Source organism: Python bivittatus, unplaced genomic scaffold, assembly GCF_059951505.1.
Source record: "Python bivittatus isolate LINGU-HERP-01145 unplaced genomic scaffold, Pbiv_v1 ctg000590_np1212, whole genome shotgun sequence".
Classification (NCBI taxonomy): domain Eukaryota; kingdom Metazoa; phylum Chordata; class Lepidosauria; order Squamata; family Pythonidae; genus Python; species Python bivittatus.
In genome coordinates, this window is record NW_028277086.1 from 8,141,287 (window position 1) to 8,159,778 (window position 18,492).

The 18,492-nt window shown below is 40.8% G+C and overlaps 1 protein-coding gene across 1 annotated transcript in view; it reads left to right on the forward strand.

Moving 5' to 3' along the window:
- The window catches only part of ZFAT (zinc finger and AT-hook domain containing), a 142,450-nt gene that overhangs the window by 21,756 nt on the left and 102,202 nt on the right, over nucleotides 1-18,492 (forward strand). The gene's annotated exons all lie outside the window — the stretch shown is intronic.

Consider the following 18,492-nt stretch of genomic DNA (forward strand, 5'->3'; position numbering starts at 1 on the left):
TATCCATCGTGGAACTTTTAAATAATATTGTCTTCTTGTCTTCTCCCAGTTTAAAAACAATGCCTCTCGAATATAGTGCCTTCTAAAGTAGCCCTGTGTTTTCGTTCCCTTATACCATAAGAAAGCATGCCAGCCCAACAACAGGTCATGTCCCTCTAAGGTCAATAGTCTATTATTTCTTAAAGTTATCCAGTCCTTTACCCACATCAGATTTGTCGCATTTCTCTCTGTTTCTTAAAGATACAGTTCTTCTCGCCTTCTGTGTTGGATTCATTGTTACCTTGTCTTGGTTAACTCATCATCACCTTAGTGCAATACTCTGTATAGGTAGAATACTGAAGAATGTCCAGAAGCTCCAATTTCTGCAAGTGTGGTAGCTAAGTTACAAACTGGTTTGTTCTACAGCCCCTTATTTTGTCTATGATGAAAGAATTGCACTGGTTACCAGTTGTGTTCCAGGCACAAGTGAAGGTATTGTTTTTAATTTTGGAAGACCTGAAGAACTGAATGCAGGGAGTCCTCGTTTGTCAACCACAATTGGGACCAGCAACTCGGTCACTAAGCGAAGTGGTTGCTAAGTGAAACTGCGACTGCACTTATGATCTTACTTCAGCTTTCCTTTGCTTTACAGACCTGCAAAAGTCGTAAATGCAAGGATTGGTTGCAAAGTTACTTTTTCAGCACCCTTGTAACTGTGAACAGTCACTAAATGAGGCAGTTGCTAAATGAGGACTACCTATATGTTGCTTTGATCTCTCAAGGCACTGAAAGATGTATAGAGAAGACCTCTTCAAAGCCACCTTCACTTTCTGAAGCTCATTCAGCAAGCATGTAGGAGGGTCTTCATTTGCTCCCTCAATTTCATATTCCTCCTTACTCCACCTTCGAAACAGAATATGCTCCACTTCAGTCCACCCTTTCAGATTGTTTTTAAGATGATATCAATATCTACATAGTTATGACATTTCAGTTTTAATTCTATTTTACTTCTGTCTTGAAGCATGTCCTATTACCTTCTTTTGTACTTTTGCCTTTGTAAGCTATCTTACACTACAGTTTAGACCTGAGCACTCACTCTGAGCCCTCGTAACCTGTAAAGTATAAAATATACTTCATTTTATGAGTGTTCAGTAAGGATGCTCTCCTGTTCAAGTTCCTTCTTATCCTTTCTATCAGAAAGACCTTAAAAGAACTAGCAGTAGTTCCTTGGGTGCAAATTCATTCTTCAGCGCTTGAGCATCATGCAACCCTTGAGTCAGGCTGTTGAGTCAAACATCTTGCTTTTTGCTTCTCGGAGAAAAGGTCCCCATCAGACCTCCTAACTCAAAGAAAGAGAGCGAGCGCTCTCTTTAATAATATTGCTGGGCAGAACAGAAGTGTCTTCTAATCTAGAACACCCTTCTCAAGAGTTGCTCTTCAAAGTGCTTTTCTAGAACTCAAATACTGAAATAGTAAATAAAATGTAGTATTCTAAAGAAAGAACTTGGGGAGGTATATCTTTTTTTAATTGCTGTTTTTCTGACAGGTCAGGCAGTGCGTATTTGTTTACAATTCCTTTTGCATCTGTTTTGATTTGTAATTGCAGTTTTAAAAATAACACAGGACATTAAAGCATATTTTGAAGCCGCACCTATGGTTTGGCCTGAAGGAGTTTCTTCTAATTCTGCTGGTTCACATTACAGTTAAGTTTGCACCTGCCGTTATTGCCAGATCTCTCCCTGATGTGCGTGTTGAGTCAGTTTGATGTTGTTTTACTATTGAAAGCACTAACAGCTTTCCACGCCCCCCCCCCAAGAAAAGCAGAGCTCATTTCTGGAATAATGTGCAACTAGTTACAATATAGTCTAGAAGTTGTTGGGCCAATTCTGGGAGGGGCCCAACTTATGGTATTTTATATGTTCAGATAAATTATTAATACTGTACGTCCTTGTTGTAAGTGAAGATGCCCAATACAGCAACTATTTACCAGATTTTTTTTTCATTTCCACTAATCTAGTCCATACTCAGGTAATCTATGTGAGCGCCATACATGTGGTGCTCTGCTAATGAAATTGCTGTGCTCAGTTCTGTCCTCTTTAACACCATCTCGATGAAGAGTACTTGGAAACTGAAGTTTGCAGATTTGTTGTAAACCTTGAATTAATCCTGGCAATTTTTCAATACGGAGCAGAGTATTTTAGCCTTGAAGGACAATATGTCTGTCTATCTCAGCATGTCTTCTGCTTGTAGAATCGGATGCCTAGAAGTCACTATCTCTTCCTATTTTTGTAACTTTTTTTTTTAAAGAACATTAATTTTTGGAACACCATTGGAATTACTTGCCAGTCATCAAAAACATTTCTCACCCTGCAACTATCCTTTGAAAGAGCATCTTTAGTTTCTGTCTCACTTCAGTTTGTTTGCCGCAGCTGCTCTTGCTGGCAGGCCCTAAGCTTTGTCCATCAGCCTCAGCTGTTTGCGCTGGCATCTTTGTGACCTCCATATGATCTTTTCAGTAAACGAATTCCATTGCAAGGAGACCGCTTGAGTGAACATAATACTGACTTGAAATATTCAGCTTAGTTCCCTGTAACTCAGGAGCTTACCTATATATCAAAACTCATATTGGGGATATGAGTACACTTGGAAGCCCTACTTTGGTGGCCCCTGTGCCTAACTATTTTACAGTTCTCCATGCATTACAGGTAGTCCTCAACTTGCAACCTTAGGACCAGAAAATTCACCATGAAGCATGTGTGGTCATTAAGTGAGGCATCATGTGACTGCATCCAATTTTACGACCTTTTTTCCCATGGTCTTCCCCATTGACTTTGCTTGTTGGAAGCCAGCTGGGAAGGTCACAAATGGTGATCACGTGACTGCAGGATGCTGCAGCCACTGTAAATGTGAGATGGTTGCCCAGCACCTGAATCCCAGTCACATGATCGTAGGGATGCTGCAATGGTCATAAATGTGAGGACTGGTCGTAAGTCACTTTTCAGCACCAATATAATTTTGGTCAATAAGTGACTAAGTAAGTAAGGACTACCTGTATGTGCAAAGATCAGATCTTTGTTGAAGTGATTAGACAGGCTTCCCCAGGCAGGAAGTTTTACAGCAATGTTTATCAAATTTTCCATAGTCGCCAGCCACTCATAGCCATTGCAGCTGGCCCAACAGGAAATCATGGTCGGTGGAATCAAAGGCAACTGAAAGATTCAACGGGACCAGGAGAATTGTATTTCCCCTACCGTGATCTGTCCCAATAGCAACCAGGGTGGTTCCCTTCCCATCCCAAGCTTGAATTCCAGTGAAAAAGGGTCACATTTCCTATTTCCATTTTGTGTGTGTGTGGGGGGGTTTACTTGGCAAGGTCTCAGATCCATTTAGCAGAGCACATGTGACTTGCTACTTGTATTATTTGTACATTTCATGAAACCAGTTTGCAGCCCCTGCTGGTGCAAATAAAGAGGCAGGGACTGAGATGATGACTGGGCTGTGGACTGTTAATCTGAGGAGACTGCCGTGGATCACCTGGTGGATTTCAGAATCCTTGTTTTGGAGCTTAAATACATTCCCTGAAAAGGCTTTCCCTTCTTTGCAAACTAATGTAGCACATCTGAAATGCTGGCAGAGTATGGAAGAGACTACCTCCTCCAAGACATGGGCGGTTTTGTTTGACAAAGTCTTTGGGGTTACCTGGTCCTAAGCTATTTATGGTTATAAAGGTTCAACCAGTAGTTTGAACTGGAAACAAATACAGCTAATATAACAAACGAATTCTTGCTACCAGGATCCAGGCAACATTCTACTGTAGATGCAACGTTCAGTGGAGTTTCCAATGATGCTTTAGAAGCAGCCAAATTGGTACCTTCAGTCTCCTGCAAAAATAGCAGCTGGTGGGCAGAAAATATAAAGAAGCCTGAACTCTCTGTGCTATACTGGGAGTGTTGTTCCTTCTGGTTCTTGGTGGAAAGGACTCGGTTATTTTACACGGCAACCTTGGGTGTATTTACTCAGACGTAAGAGCCAGGGGCTACTTTCATATATATACTTGCAAAGATTGCAGATATGGCAACTGGTACTTCTGTCATTCCTTCTTTTCAGTAGCATTTTGCTTTTGCATAAAAAAGTGAAAAATCTTGTTATAAAGACCCAGTAAAGCTTCACGCTCAGCAGATTTGTTCAATACCATATGCTTACTCCTGCATGAAGAATCCCTTTACAGGTAGTCCCTGGGTTAAGAACATCCGACTTACGGACAATTCATACTTACGAACAGGCTGCCTGTTACTAAAAATGGCAGACAGTGTTCTCCTTCCTCAAGCTGATGAACCGCTGAAGCCACACGTTTTTAATATACAGCCAGTTTACATACAAATTTAAGTTAAATACAGGCTTAGGAACAGAACTCATTCTTAACCCAGGGGACAGCCTTTACTTCCCAGTTTTCCAGATCTAAAATAACTTAGGGGGATTTCTTTTGCAAATCACCGTTCTTTGTCCTGAAAAGCAATAAAACTCAGTTTGCTGTCCATACTGTGTGCAGTTTCCTCCTCCTAACCACAGCATGGTTTGTTATAAGAACTATATGTGGGAAATGCTTTTAAAACAAATGTGTCTTTTTATTAGTGGTATGATGTTCTAGGTCAGTGTTGTCCAAACTTGGCCACTTTAAGATGAGTGGACTTCAACTCCCAGAATTCCCCAGCCAGCATGGCTGGCTGGGGAATTCTGGGAGTTGAAGTCCACTCACCTTAAAGTGGCCAAGTTTGGACAACACTGGTGATGCCTTGTGAGATGATGAAGATGTCTAGCAAAACATCAGCAGGTGCTCCCTGTCTCACATGGCATTACTCAGAACATCATTCCACCAGTGAATAGAATCTACACTGTATGAGTAAAATCTTTGTTTAAATATACTACCACTCTTTATTGTTTATGAAAGGACAAAATGATGGTTCTGTTCCATAATCGTTTCATTCCAGTTTTTAAAACGCAAAGACCCCTACGTTTGATAGTTCTTGCTTCATAGATTTAATGTAAACTTTTTCTTCTCTTTGATTTTAAAATAATAGAGCCCTCCCACTCTATTAAAAAAAAAACAAACACCTCATCCTAAGTACTAAACTTTTGTGAAAATAGAGCACCAACCAGTCATAATTCTGGTTGCTTCCAGCTGGAAGCTGGGAAATCTGAAAACCTTTGCAAACTCTCTTGATTCTTGCTTACTCTTTTGACCATGTTATTGCTGGTGCTTGGGAGTCAAAATCCTTTCTGATCGCACTCCCTGAAGTGTCATCTTTGATGGTTCTGGATTATTAGCATTCCTTCCCTCTCCCCCCAAATAAGCAATACATTCCCAGCAGCTAGAAGTTTCTCGTAAAATTTGGCTATTTCAGAAGATATTTTGGTATTTGTTATGTAAGGGAAATTGAATTTTTACATTTGAAAATTAACACATCTAATCTATGTGTTCCACCTCTCTTCTTGCATAGATTTTGTACAGTACTTACTGGCTCAATACAGCAATGGCAACTCATTGAAATTTATTTATTCAATTCAATTCAGGCATCGCCCGACTCCAACTGACACTGGGCGGGTCACAATATAATACCATAAAATCAATACAAACCAATGCCAGATGGGATCCAGCCACGATATGCAGACAGAGATTGCGGGATTAAGGTATTTGTAATCATACGGTCCTGATAAAAGCTTTCCAGAAAATATTGAATTTGATTTTTTTTTTTCTCGGTCTTCTAAATCATTTGGTGTTATTTGCCTCGTGTGTATGAATTAGTAACAGAGAAACTTATTGTATGTAATGTTGATTTAATGTGCACCATAAAAAGTCACTCTAACTTAATTGCAATAGTTAAATGGAAACTTTTGATGATGTATCTTTTAATCAATCAAATTACTTCATTAGCTCAGAGTGACTGGACTTCTGGTTTTCTCTGTTGGCCCCAACGGGATGGACCTTTGTATTCTATAATGGACACTGTATATGGGTTTTAAGGAGTAGCAGCTCTGAAACTGCTTAGTTTGGTCTCTGTTTATTATATTTCTAATAATTTTTATGAATCAATGCATGTTCAGTGATATGGAACAGAAATTTGTGTTTGCCATCTTGACTTCAGTTTGTAGGCAAACAATCAATCATTGGATGTATTCAGACAGAAGTGCTGGTTTGTAGCCAGATTAACGAAAGCCTTATTGTAACCAGTCCAAAATCAGTTAAACATTGCAGCTCAGGCAAGGCAAAAAAAGAAAAGAAAAAGAGGCTGAACTGTTTTCTGTTTGCTGCTGTTGATTCCTGCCTATGTATTCAAATGTATATGCACCGCCGGCAAATGGGTTGGTTTAGCATGACCCAGTTTCTTCTCTTCTCACACGGGGAACTGATCTGTCTTTAAAATGTTATTTCTGAGTCGCTCTTAGGCAAGGCTTTTTTTTCTTTAAACACCTTTGCTTAACGTAAGTATTTTGGGTGAAATTTTGTAGATTAAATATCAACCATATCAACCCAGTCCATGAATTGGTTGATCTGGTCGATACCATATCACTGTCAACAAATTCCATAAATTACATATCAACCACTGTGCTCTTTCTCTATAGGTTTGCTGTGTTGTACTGTTATCAAAATTTGTACTGTCAAATAAAGGAGACATAGACATTTGTTTTTCACCAACTTTAAATTTTCTGTCTTTTTCCAGATTGGCTTTCCCTGTTCCCAGAGGATGGTAGTCTGTTGTTGTAAACATCCCCGACTGGAAGCTGGAAAATGTAGCTTTCAGTCCGATGTTTGCTGCCGCCGGCTATTCATGAACAGCGCTGGAAGGAAAAGATCCATTATAAAGAGACTTTGTTTTAAAGCTGGCAGGTACTGAGGTCTATAGCTGGTGCCTCTACAATCTGTAACAAAGGCTTTGGTTGAGAGGGGGAAAAAATCTGGCAGTAGCGATGAGAAAATTCTCCTGTTGACCTTAGAGGGAATGCCCGTTTTCTCTGGACAAGTGCAAGAGTGCTCCATGAATCCTGGGGGTGGATCCATTTTGCTTCCCCTGGATTTGCCAAGATCAGTAAATGAGGTTAACATATAGAGAGTCAGGTCACTGATCATTATGGACAGCAGTGGCCAACAGCAGTGCTACAAGACTTGAGGCAGAGGTTCCTATAATGTCTATCCACTTCTTGTTTCGTGATTTTTTGCTTTCATATGTGCCCTCTAGGGCTGAGTAGTGCTATCTGTTTATTTTCTTAAATAGGAGCTCCTGAGCGTTTTTGCTTCTTAAGACTACAATTTTGGCTAACATGAGTAGTACACACAGACACAGACACAAACACACACACAGACACGAAGCTTCTTGGAATTCCATTGAGAGCTGAATGATTAAGGAAGATGAGATGTAAAAGGGAAAAGATCTCAAGGTGCTTCACTGGCATCTGAAACTTAGAGTAACACTATATGCTACTGAAAGTTTGGGTGTGTACTATATTTTGTTCTATTTGTTTTATTGTATTAAATTTGTATGCTGCCAAATCCTTTATAGATTGTCAGTCTGTCTCAGCTCAACTTACCCCATCAAGATTTTGTTGTAGGGGAAAATACAGGAGGTGACAGGTGTTGTGAGCTCATGATGGAAAGCTGGGATGTAAACTGAACAGATAAACAACTAGCCGTTTGCACACAAGTGTGAAGACAACATGCTCTGGTAGTAGAAAGGTGAAACTAAGAGGGTCTGAAATCCAGATCTAGGATAAGAGCTGGTAATGGCCAATACAAATCAGATTTTAGTAATTCAGCAGGATAATATTTTGGGGCTCCTCCAGTATAGCCTTGCTTAAATACCTTAAGCAAGATTACATTGGAGGAGTCATCATCATCTAAATTGGAGGAACCCCAAATATCATTAATATTATTACTATTATTTAGATTTCTAGCCCATCTTTTTGTCCACTGGATACTCATGGTAACCCAAGGAAAGATCCACTGAGTTACTCATGGCTTGGCTTTGCCTCATGATTTTAGTAGGTCTGTTATATGTTTGGTTTTCAGGATCCAACTCTGTTTTTATTACTTGAATGTGATTTTTATTCCTTTGTTGTTGTTTAAATGTGTTCTTCAGCATTAAAGAACGAATAAATATTTAAAAGGGGGGGAAAAAGGTACCTATTTTTTTGCTGTTTACAAAAAATGCATGTTATTTTAAATGCATCCTGAATGTTACAGTAGCTTGTTAACTGTGTTCATGGGAAAGTTTTGGTTTGAAAACTGAGCCTTCATTTGATTTCTTTCCATTGCATTTGGTGTACTTGATATCTCAAACTATTGAGGCCTGGGCACTGGTTGCCACTGATTCTTAGTTTATGTAAACATCCTACACTCAGCTTTATCACATGAAATGGCTGGGAGATGGAAGTTTACTTCAACTGATTTGGAAAGACCGCCTTCCTGAACATCCGGTGTTGGGGGCAAGGGAAGCCACAGATCTGCTTGACTCCACTCCATTTAAATGAGGGTGACCTTCTGCAAAAGCCTACGGAAGTGATGCGTCTGGCCTGGTTTACCTTCACTTTGTAAATGCAGCAGTTTTGATTCTATGGATATCTTTTCTCTATCAATGGGGAGAGTGTTATGCAGGGCTTGAAGCACCCCAGCTCAGGGCAACAAGAAGATTGAGCAGTGAACACAGTGTTCAGCAGAGGTCTACTGTATCTGGGCTGCAGCAATCCAGATGGCTACTAGATGGCAGTCAAGAGATACAAAAATCTCCATACTTTGCTGTGCTTAGTGGCCACCTGGGTTGTTGCAGCCCAGTTATTTATTTATTTACTTACTTACTTACTAATCTATCAAATTTGTATAGCCGCCCATCTTACAGAAAAGCGACTCTGGGCGGCTTACATCAGTCCCCAGTCTATGGTAGCTCTTGTCTACCATATCAGGAATTTTCATAGTGAAAACATCAAGGTCTTCCAGTATTAAGTTTCCATTAATGCTTTGGGTGTTTTTCTGTTTCTTCAAAGATGGAAAAAAATAGATGTAGCCTGTATTCTCAAAAGGGCTCAAATAAGGGGGAAACAAGAAGCTAAAGTGCAGCTTTTATCGAAAGTCAAACAATACGAATGGTGCTCGGAACACTTGTTGAGCAATGTATGGGCGATTCTTCTCATCGACATACCACCCTGGTCAGTTTGTCCCCTTTAAAGCTTTTCAAGCAGAATATATATATTGTCCTTAAACTTTTAAGTTTGGCTGAACTCTGCTCATGTAGAAATAGATGGTGATAGATTATGATTAGCTGAGGAGTCACCGGCCACATCTCTGACTCTGTCTACATGCTCTGTGGTAGCAACATGAGCACTGGTTAATCAGTTATTTACTCTGTGTTGAACAAAATGGGGGGGGGAGGGACTTGGTTGTGCAAAGAGCTTGGGGTGCGTATTTGCAGGTTGTTAATATTTGTTTCCCCAAATGGTTTCCCCAGTAGTTTCACAGTCATTAGGATGTGTGTAGAAGATGGTTTGAAATTAATGCAAATCATTTTTCTGTTTGAGATTCCTATAAAAATATAACTCGACGACTGGGTTGATAAACCTTAAACTGTAATGTCCTCCACTTGCCTTTGATAAATATAAATTGCCTTGTGTATAAATCCAGTATCGTAGCTAGGTCAGTAAACCAAGGTTAAGCAGCCCATGACTTTGTGGTAGTTCCAGATAGTTTCTGATGGGGCAGCCTGCTGTGCCAAAGTGAGATCACAGAGAAGAGATACTTAGTGCCCTAGGAAGTGGGGAGGGGGGGGGCATCTGTTCTGTTTGTTGGAGGTGTCTTATAGAAGTTGTGTAGATCTCCTTAATAAAGCCAAACCTTCCTGTGTACAAGTGCCTATACTGACTTCCAGGGAGCGGAAATGTTGTGCAAAGTCCAGGACGCTGGAGAAAAGCCCAGGTAGATCTCTGCAAGTAACTTAATCCCAACAGTGTGCTTATGTTCTTAAAAGAACACAGGTAATGTGAAGCTCATGATTAAAGTTACACTGGCAGTACAAGCTGAGCTGAGAGGACAGGATAGGTCTCTGGAGAGGAAGAAATAATAGCATGGTGAAGGTTAATTAGTGACGTTTAGAATCAGCCATGGGGGAAAAATGCAAAGGAAGCGAGTCCTGAAAATCTGCTGAAAAAGCCGCACTTAACCCCATGTTGGGTAGACTCCGATGCATCAGAAAATAGTTGAGTCTTCGTGAAGTGGGCTCCCGGTAATGTCCATTTGTCTTAGTGCACACGGCTAACTCTGCATGGTAGCTAAAGCAACAGAAGAGCCGCCCTCTGGAAGTTAATGACAGCTTGGGGTTGGCTCTAGCATTTTAGGAGCCAGCCTTAAACCAGCAACCTGAACGTGGGGTGTTTGACACAGCACCCACCTTGCTAACGGGTGGGACATGTTGGCTCGGAAGGGTTTTTAACTCTTCACTGTCCTGCTTTCAGCAATATTAGTACAATAGCATACACCAGTGTTTTTCAACCTCGGCAAGTTTAAGATGTGTGGACTTCAAGCCTGCTGGCTGGGGAATTCTGGGAGTTGAAGTCCACCTATCTTAAAGTTGCTAAGGTTGAGAAATACTGGCCTACACTCTAGTAAATACCTAGGGATGGGCAAAATGTTCCAGGCACAAACCCTTCTGTGCAAGGAACAGCTGATTTGGGGGGACTCAGGCCTGAACTAAAGCATCTCTCTCTCATAAATGTAAAAAAAAAAAAAATGAAAATTAAGAAAGAAACCAAAATCTATTTTGTGTAACTTAAACTGATCAGAGGAAAGTGTCATCTGTTTGGTACCGTGGTTTATCAGCATTGTCACAACAGGCCACTGGTGTATTGCTCCATTTTCCTTGGCAAGAGAGAAATCGTGTTGATTTACAGTGGGGTATTGAAAGCAAATGAAACCATGCCATGCTATCAAATAATCCTGTATCAATGATTGCTTGCTCTAAGCCCATGCTTTTGCTCTGAATTTGGGTTTTCTGTTTTATAGAGTAGCCTCTTCTGAGCAGGGGTTTCCCCTGGGAGGTGAGAACTGTTTGTCTTGCCGTTGGAAGACTTTCCTCATCAGCAGGCCTTTCGGTCAGCAGAAACCAGAATCTTCAGGATCTCTCTAATCTGAAGTCCAAGGGCCTGTGGTGTGTGTTCAGCTGCCTTCCAGCTGTAAGCTCTTATTGGAAGGTTCATAAACTTGCAGAACAAGTTTAGTCAAACTCTAGAGCCGTGTTTTTCAAACTCGGCAACTTTAAGATGTGTGGACTTCAACACCCAGAATTTCCGAGCCAGTGTGCTGGGACATTGAAGTCCACTCATCTTAAAGTTGCCATGTTTGAAAAAAACTGCTCTAGAGGAAGAAGCAAAAAGATCAACCAGGTCACAGTGCTATTCAATATTGGGTTCTGTTTACAGCCTCCATATTGCGTTTAATGTCCTGGTTCTCTCGTGACATTGCAGGTTTCCGTATTCTTGGTGGTACAGAAGTAGCCATAGTTTGTTGTGCTGGAGCTGTCTGGTTTTGTGAAGATGCAAAAGCAGATGGACCCCTCCACCCTTGAAAAAGATGTTTGTTTATATGTAGTGGTACCTGTGAAGTCCCTTTTTGTTTTAATCTTGTGCTGTTTAGTTTAAATATACTTTGTCTGCATCAGATGATATGGAAGTTAAGGGCCTTGAGCAATATGGTAGAGAAGACAGTGTTGTAGATACCTTCTGCAAGATCCAAGGCAGCTGGTTAAAACTGGGAAGGAAGTGCCCATAGCATGGATGAAAATTTGATAAATTGGGGCTATCTTTGGAATATTTTCTCTCTGAAAGGTACAGCAACTGCTGCCTTTAATGTTGGCATTAAGTTGCTCCAGTGATGCAAGGGAAATCAGCCCTACGTGTCATACCCAAGATCTCCAAATCCTGCGGTCATTATCGGCAAAGCCTGTAGGGGGAGGTACTGAAATAATGTTTTATCTTTCCAACAGAAGAGAATATCTGTTGCTCAGGGTTGAGCTGTAGAGTCCTTGGTGCTCCCTGAGCTTGGTGGTGGTTTTGCAGACGTTTCATTACCCAACTAGGTAATTCAGGGCAGTAAAGTCCTTGTCCAGAGCACAAGGACTCTACAGTTTTATCTTTCATATGGATTTGGGAGTTTCACAAAAATCCAACCTCGCTTGTGACAGGCGAGCTGCAAGCTGGTGGTCCTTGCTTTTAAAGCGTTGGGAGGATATTCTTTTTAAAAAGAATAAACAGCATGGTCATTTGAACCTGTGAGTAGGTGCTTAGGTAAAGGAGCTTTAGTGAGTTCTTGGACCTTTTTGTCATTGGAAGTCATTATTTGCTGTTTAGAATCATCTGTAGTAGTGACCCACTTTACAGAGTAAAGAGGTTCAGACTTGTGAAGACCGGTGTGTAGTAGATATGTTAAGCAACAGGGAAGGTCAAGATAAATTATGCAGATTTTGAAAGGTATTATGAAAATGTTTTATCTAATCTTTCTCTGTGCTCATCTTTTTTTTTTAATATAGTTTCTATCCTCTTCTCTATACGTTTAACTGGAATATCTTGTCATGTATGGAAGGTACCATAAATGGTGGCTTTTGGTGTGATGGCCTCATCTACTATGAGTAACTTAATATATGTAGTCATCATAATAACATTCCTGCAAGCTAGTCAGTAACCTGGCGAAAAAAAAAGTTAAGACTGGATTTGGGAGACATTGTTCTATGAAATGAAGTGAGATGTGTTTTAAGAAGAAAATACAGGTTGAGAGAGGAGCAGTTTGATCTGGTTTGGAGAAGTGTACCTCATCTATCTAAGCTAGTTTTAATAGGACCTATGTAAGGCAGTGAAAATGCTTGCATATACAGTAATCCTTTGTAAAACCTTGAGCTTCAGTCTCCCTTGTGGTGCTTTGTATTAATATCTGTTGATGGCAGCTGCATACTTTAAAGTATTCTCTGAGGCTGATGAGGATCAGTGGTTAAAATTCCCAACTTGACAAAGTGAATTTGGAGCTTACACCTGTTAAGGAGAAGCGTATAATAATGAGTGGTGGAGTATGCTTAAAATGTAGTACAGCCTATCAGTTTCATTCATGAATGTAAGCTAGTCTTCAGAAGAACCTGGGATGACACAAGGTACCTAAGATTAAAACAGATTTATCATTGCCTGATCCTGCCCTGAAGTAGAGAATCTAATTGGATTTTTAGTCCTTTCCTCTATGTGAAGCAATTCCACTGCTGGTGGCATGAATTTACCTGGAGTTTATTAAATCTGAAAGTGTTTAAGTCTTATTATTAGCTGTCTACCCAATTCGGTCACAACTGCTACTAAGTATGGAAACACCAAAATCATCCAGCTCCAGCAAGTGATTGGAACAGACTTCCCTAACCTGGACATCTTCCAGATGTGTAGAGTTTGTCTTCTGGAATTCCCAGCCAGCTTGGCCATTATGGAGAATTCTGGGAGTTGATGGCCCTATCTGAAGGATACACCGGTGGAAGAAAGCTGGAGTTGATATTTTAAACCTCCTCTAGGGAGTAGGGCAATGTTGAAAGCTCCTTATTATAAATTTGCTTTTTTTAATCTGGTTATTTAGACCTGAGTTCAATCCCCGTTTAGCCACTAAATTCAATAGGTGAATTTGGGCTAGCCAACAATTCTAACCAGCTGTGCTTCAGAGAGAAATGGTGGGCTGTCTAACTGCTTAAATGGTGCCTGGAATCAAAGGGGCTACTAATAAAGGGAGCTCAGGCTATTCTTAAGACAGGCCCATCTCTTCTTCACTGTCAAAACTGATTCTAATGTGCAAGACCCCAAGAGTTATTGTCCAACAGAAGAGAAAATAAGTTATACCCTTAGCTGAAACTGCACAACTGTGGTTATTGATATTGTTATATTATCAGGTTTGCTGCAAGATTTTTTCAGTTGAGGGTTTGCATTAAGTTATAAGGTGTAAATATTGTTGATTATGTGCCATCAAGTCGGTGTTGACGCTTAGCAGCCACATAGATTTTCTCCATGACAGTCTGTCCCTAACCTGGTCCTTTAGGTCTTCTAATGGCGCACCCTTCACTGCTTTAATTGAGGTCATCCCCTAGCTGCTGGTCTTCCTCTTATTCTCTTCCCTTCCACCTTTCCCAGGATTAGAGCCTTCTCCAGAGAGCTGGATCCTCACCTAATGTGTCCAAAGTAGGATAATTTGAGCCTGGTCATTTGTGCTTCAAGGAATCTCTGGGTTGATGTTATAATTTAATAAGAGCAGCTTGACAAAGAATGCAGTCAAGATTGTGTCGAGAGCTAGTGTGGGGTAGTGGTGAAGGGGCTGGATCAGGAATGGAGAGACCTAGATTCCAGTCCATCTTCAGCCACAGAAGCTCAAAAGTGACCAGCCCAACCTACCTCATCAGGTTATAGTGGGGAAAGTTTTGAGCTCCTGAATAAAAGGTAAGAGATAAACCTAAGAAATATATGAAAATAAATAAATGCAGCTCTAAAGAAATAAATGTTAAAGCTGGTTTTGTTCATATGTACAGTTGTAATGAGTACTTGTTTACAAAGGAGAAAATAATTTCTGATTCTTGGAGTATGGAACAATTCTGAACTGCATTTTCTCAGGGCAAATTGGCTTTGCATACAGCAAATAGAATTCAAGCAACATAATTTCTAGACGTGCACACATTATCTCAATTTGCTTCTCAGATGGATTGTGATAATGTCCATTCCTATAAATATTCGTGACTAAAGCAAAAGCTGGCACAAGCTTTTAAACTGCTTATTCAGGCGATTTTCAAGTTGCTGCATTTAGGACCTTGCGTGGCGTTGGCATTGCATAGGCTTGGAACTCCTTCTGTAAATTTGTCAGGTATCTTGTTAGCAGATCAGCAGGGACCACAATGGATTGCTTGGACTTTAATGAAGGAAACTTCATGGTCCTTAACTCCTAGGAGGCAGATTTCCACAATGCTGACAATTAAGCTTTGGAAAGAGATGTCCCTCAGCTGAGAAAGAAGAGCAGGAAAACTATCTGGAGGTAGCCTTTGAACAAGAATAAGAATAGCATGAATCCGTGGGAACCTGATACAGGGTTCATAACTATTCAGTCTACAGGGAAAACGTAACTAGTTTTACTAGATTCTTTTTTTTTTAGCCAAAAAGAGAACAAATATTAAAGAGGCTAAGTGTCTGAAGGAAATGGGTAGTGCAATCCTATACATTGCTTGTTTACACACAAGTGAATTAGAACTTCCTGCTGGGTAGGTGGAGTTTAATAGCCTGTGCCTTGTACCGTGTGCTCATTTAGATATTGGCTTCTCAAGATTTGTGAGATTTCCCAAGAACGTCACCCCAAAGACTCTGAGTGGTTCACAACATAGATGAAAACAGATCATAAAAACCATAAAGTCAAGATACAGTAATGTTGGGGGTTTTTACTTGTGAGCTGCTGTGAGTTCTTTAGGAGTTGGGCAGCCAGTAAATAAAACTAATAAGCAAATAAAACCCATAGAATAGTAATTGGCTGGAATATAGCACAGCTTCCTAGCTAACCACGTGTTCTCCATAAGTCTTTTCTCTTTCCCAAAGGATATTGGTGAAGGGGCCATCCTGACTTGGGTGGAGGACAGCGTTCCCTAGGTGAGGGCAACCACAGAAAATACCTGCTCTGTGACGTGCGCAGACACACACACACACACACACACTCCTGGCCCTTGACTTCGAGACTCAGGGAATCACCACCTTTGCCACATGGACTCTGGCTGGGGAAGATTGTTCAGTAGGTAGTGAGGAGTGGAGCCAAAATCTCAACAGCATAACATCTTCACTGTGCATAAGGGCTATGTGCAATAGTGATACCAGTAGAGGTTTTCTTAACATGTTTCTTCGTTGCACATTTCATTTCAAGGGGGGGAAGCCACTTTTTGAAGTGTGCAAACCGTAGGGTTAAATGGAGGGTCTTTTCTGATAGCGTGACTTGGGCTGTTGCAAATTAAGCTCACAAGAAGGACATTTATGGACCCAACAGGTTCAACAAGGTGTAGACAGTGTTAAAAGATTAAAAAAGCCACGCTATTAGGAGCAATGGAAATGTGTCAGAAATCTACTCTTTTGACTGGTCAAGGGACTGCAAGTGGATTTTGAACAACATATAAAGATGAAGATTGTAATCGGGCACAAGATTCTCCAGGGTAGAATCGGAAGAAAGATGGTGAGCTGGGGAAACTTGCTGCAAACACAGGATGGGGTTAAAATAAGTTCAGCTGAAATTTGCTCCGCAAATGGTCTTAGCAGTTCAGATGAGCTTTTGATTTATTTTCCTATTTTTGTATCCTGTTTATATCTGCACTACTAAAACTGTTCTAAAATCTCTTCTTCCTAAGAAAGAGCTCATTGCTGATTTTCAATTTTTTTTAGCAACAAGGAAATTTGATGGCAGTTCAGTGGTTTGATTTACTTTACTGTGTGTCTGATTTCTGTGCCACTCTTCATGGGGAATTAGGCTAGTGCAAACATCTATAGAATAAAACTGCATCAAATGGGGGAAAAAATCCACTTAACAGAGAAGAGAACTGCAAAGGGAAGAATAAATGAGATTATCTTGGTATCCTCCCCTCCTGCTTCCTCAGCATGATATGCATTGGGCTATAATTTCCATCATGGCATTGTGGTGTCACATGTCTGGAAGATACAAAACTCAGCATGCGTGTAATGTAGCTATCTGTTGTGACAGCCCCATATTCAAACATCTTACTTAGGAAACATGGAATCTTAATGCTTATGCACGTAACCTCAGTGTAAGGTACTTTGAACTCATCTGCCTATTTATGAGACTCTGCCCCACAACACAGTAGATGCAGTGGTTAATTTTCTTTCTGGCACTCCGTCTGCCCCTCGTGCGTCTCCTTGCCCCACATCACCTCACTTCTCTCACTTCGGTTGCTTTTCCCGTTCTCTAACGGACTCAGGGTTTCACATAATACTTCTAAGTGAGATATAGGTGTTGACTAGGTGATCAGCACCAGTTGTACTAGTGCTGCATGCAACATTTCTGCTAGCACTAAGGACAGGACCAATCAATTTGTGTGCAGTTTGGCCAGGAGGCTGTAAAAGCAGACAAACCCAGTCCTATCCCAATTATGCTCAACTGTTTTATAAAAGCTAGGATCATCCATCTGGAGACTGCGTTGCAATGCATCCCATCAATGTAAGATCCATGTAGCATTCTGACATCTAGTCAGAAAAGAGGCATGTTGAGATCATTGGTCTTAGAACATGAATGGGGATCGTATTGCATAGCAATATGTTTGCCATGTTTACCATGAAAAGGAACTGTGATGGATTTTTTTTAGATTATAAGCTGATCTTTGATTTTGGTACAGTGACCAACACTGCTAGGAGTCTTGGAATTATGATTCCTTAGTCTTACCGGACTGCCATTTTTATTCTTTCCAACCCAACGGAACCCCTCCAAAGAATCCCAGAATCCATGCTTTTCATGTTTCCCCTACTTTTTTCAATAGGCATACAGGTAGCTTTAACCTAACAAAGGTGATAGCAAGCAACCACTCTTATAGTGAATAGTATCTTACAAACTAGTTGGATCACCTAGTTAATAACCGGGCCAGCTGTCTACCTCTACCCTTAAAATGTCACTGGACATTGAACTTAAAGATGATGATGCCATTTGGAAAATGAACTACACTCTAAACAAACCTCAGCCATGTTGCACAATCGCAGAGATGCTGCTTATGGTGAGAGATTTTGATGGAAGTCATGGTGTTCACCATGTCATCGTAGAAAAAATCAGGACTGGCCAGGCACCCTCTTGCTGCTTACAGGGTGGGTGTCTGCTTGCTGGATTCCCACTCCATGTATACCCCATCACTTAGAGGCAAAACAGCAGTGCTGTCTGTGGGGCAGGGAGGGTCATGTTTGTTACCTAACCTTTCCCTGGTTTTCCCTCTCTCTCAGGAAATGTATCTGCCATGGCAAATATGTTTTCTTTGACAAAAGTAACAATGGGGGAGTGATGTTTGCCTTTCTGGGCCTAGGTAAGGAAAAAAAAAAATGACACAGGGCCTGCCGACTTAGAGGACTTTCCTGGCTGCTACACTGAACCTTAAGAGACACCAGTCTTCTTATCAGTCTGTAAGGCAAAGAAGCAAGAACTGACATACGAGAGACTGTATTATGTTATTTCTACTTCCTTCTTCGGCATCCCGAAATGATAAAAATCACAGAGACCCTTCAGGCTTGCTCCAAAACACCTTTGTGCTGGGATTGGCATGCCCAGAATTGCAACTGAAGGAGAGAAGTTGAATTGTTCCATTAGGCTCTCCTTCCCGAACTATGTCCGTCCCATACTTACATAGGGCATTTCCCTTTATTAGCCTGTACGTAGGGGCTGCCGTTCACAGATTGCAGGCTGCTTTGAGTTTTTTCATTGAAAAGCACAAATACAGGGCAAATTTTGAGTAG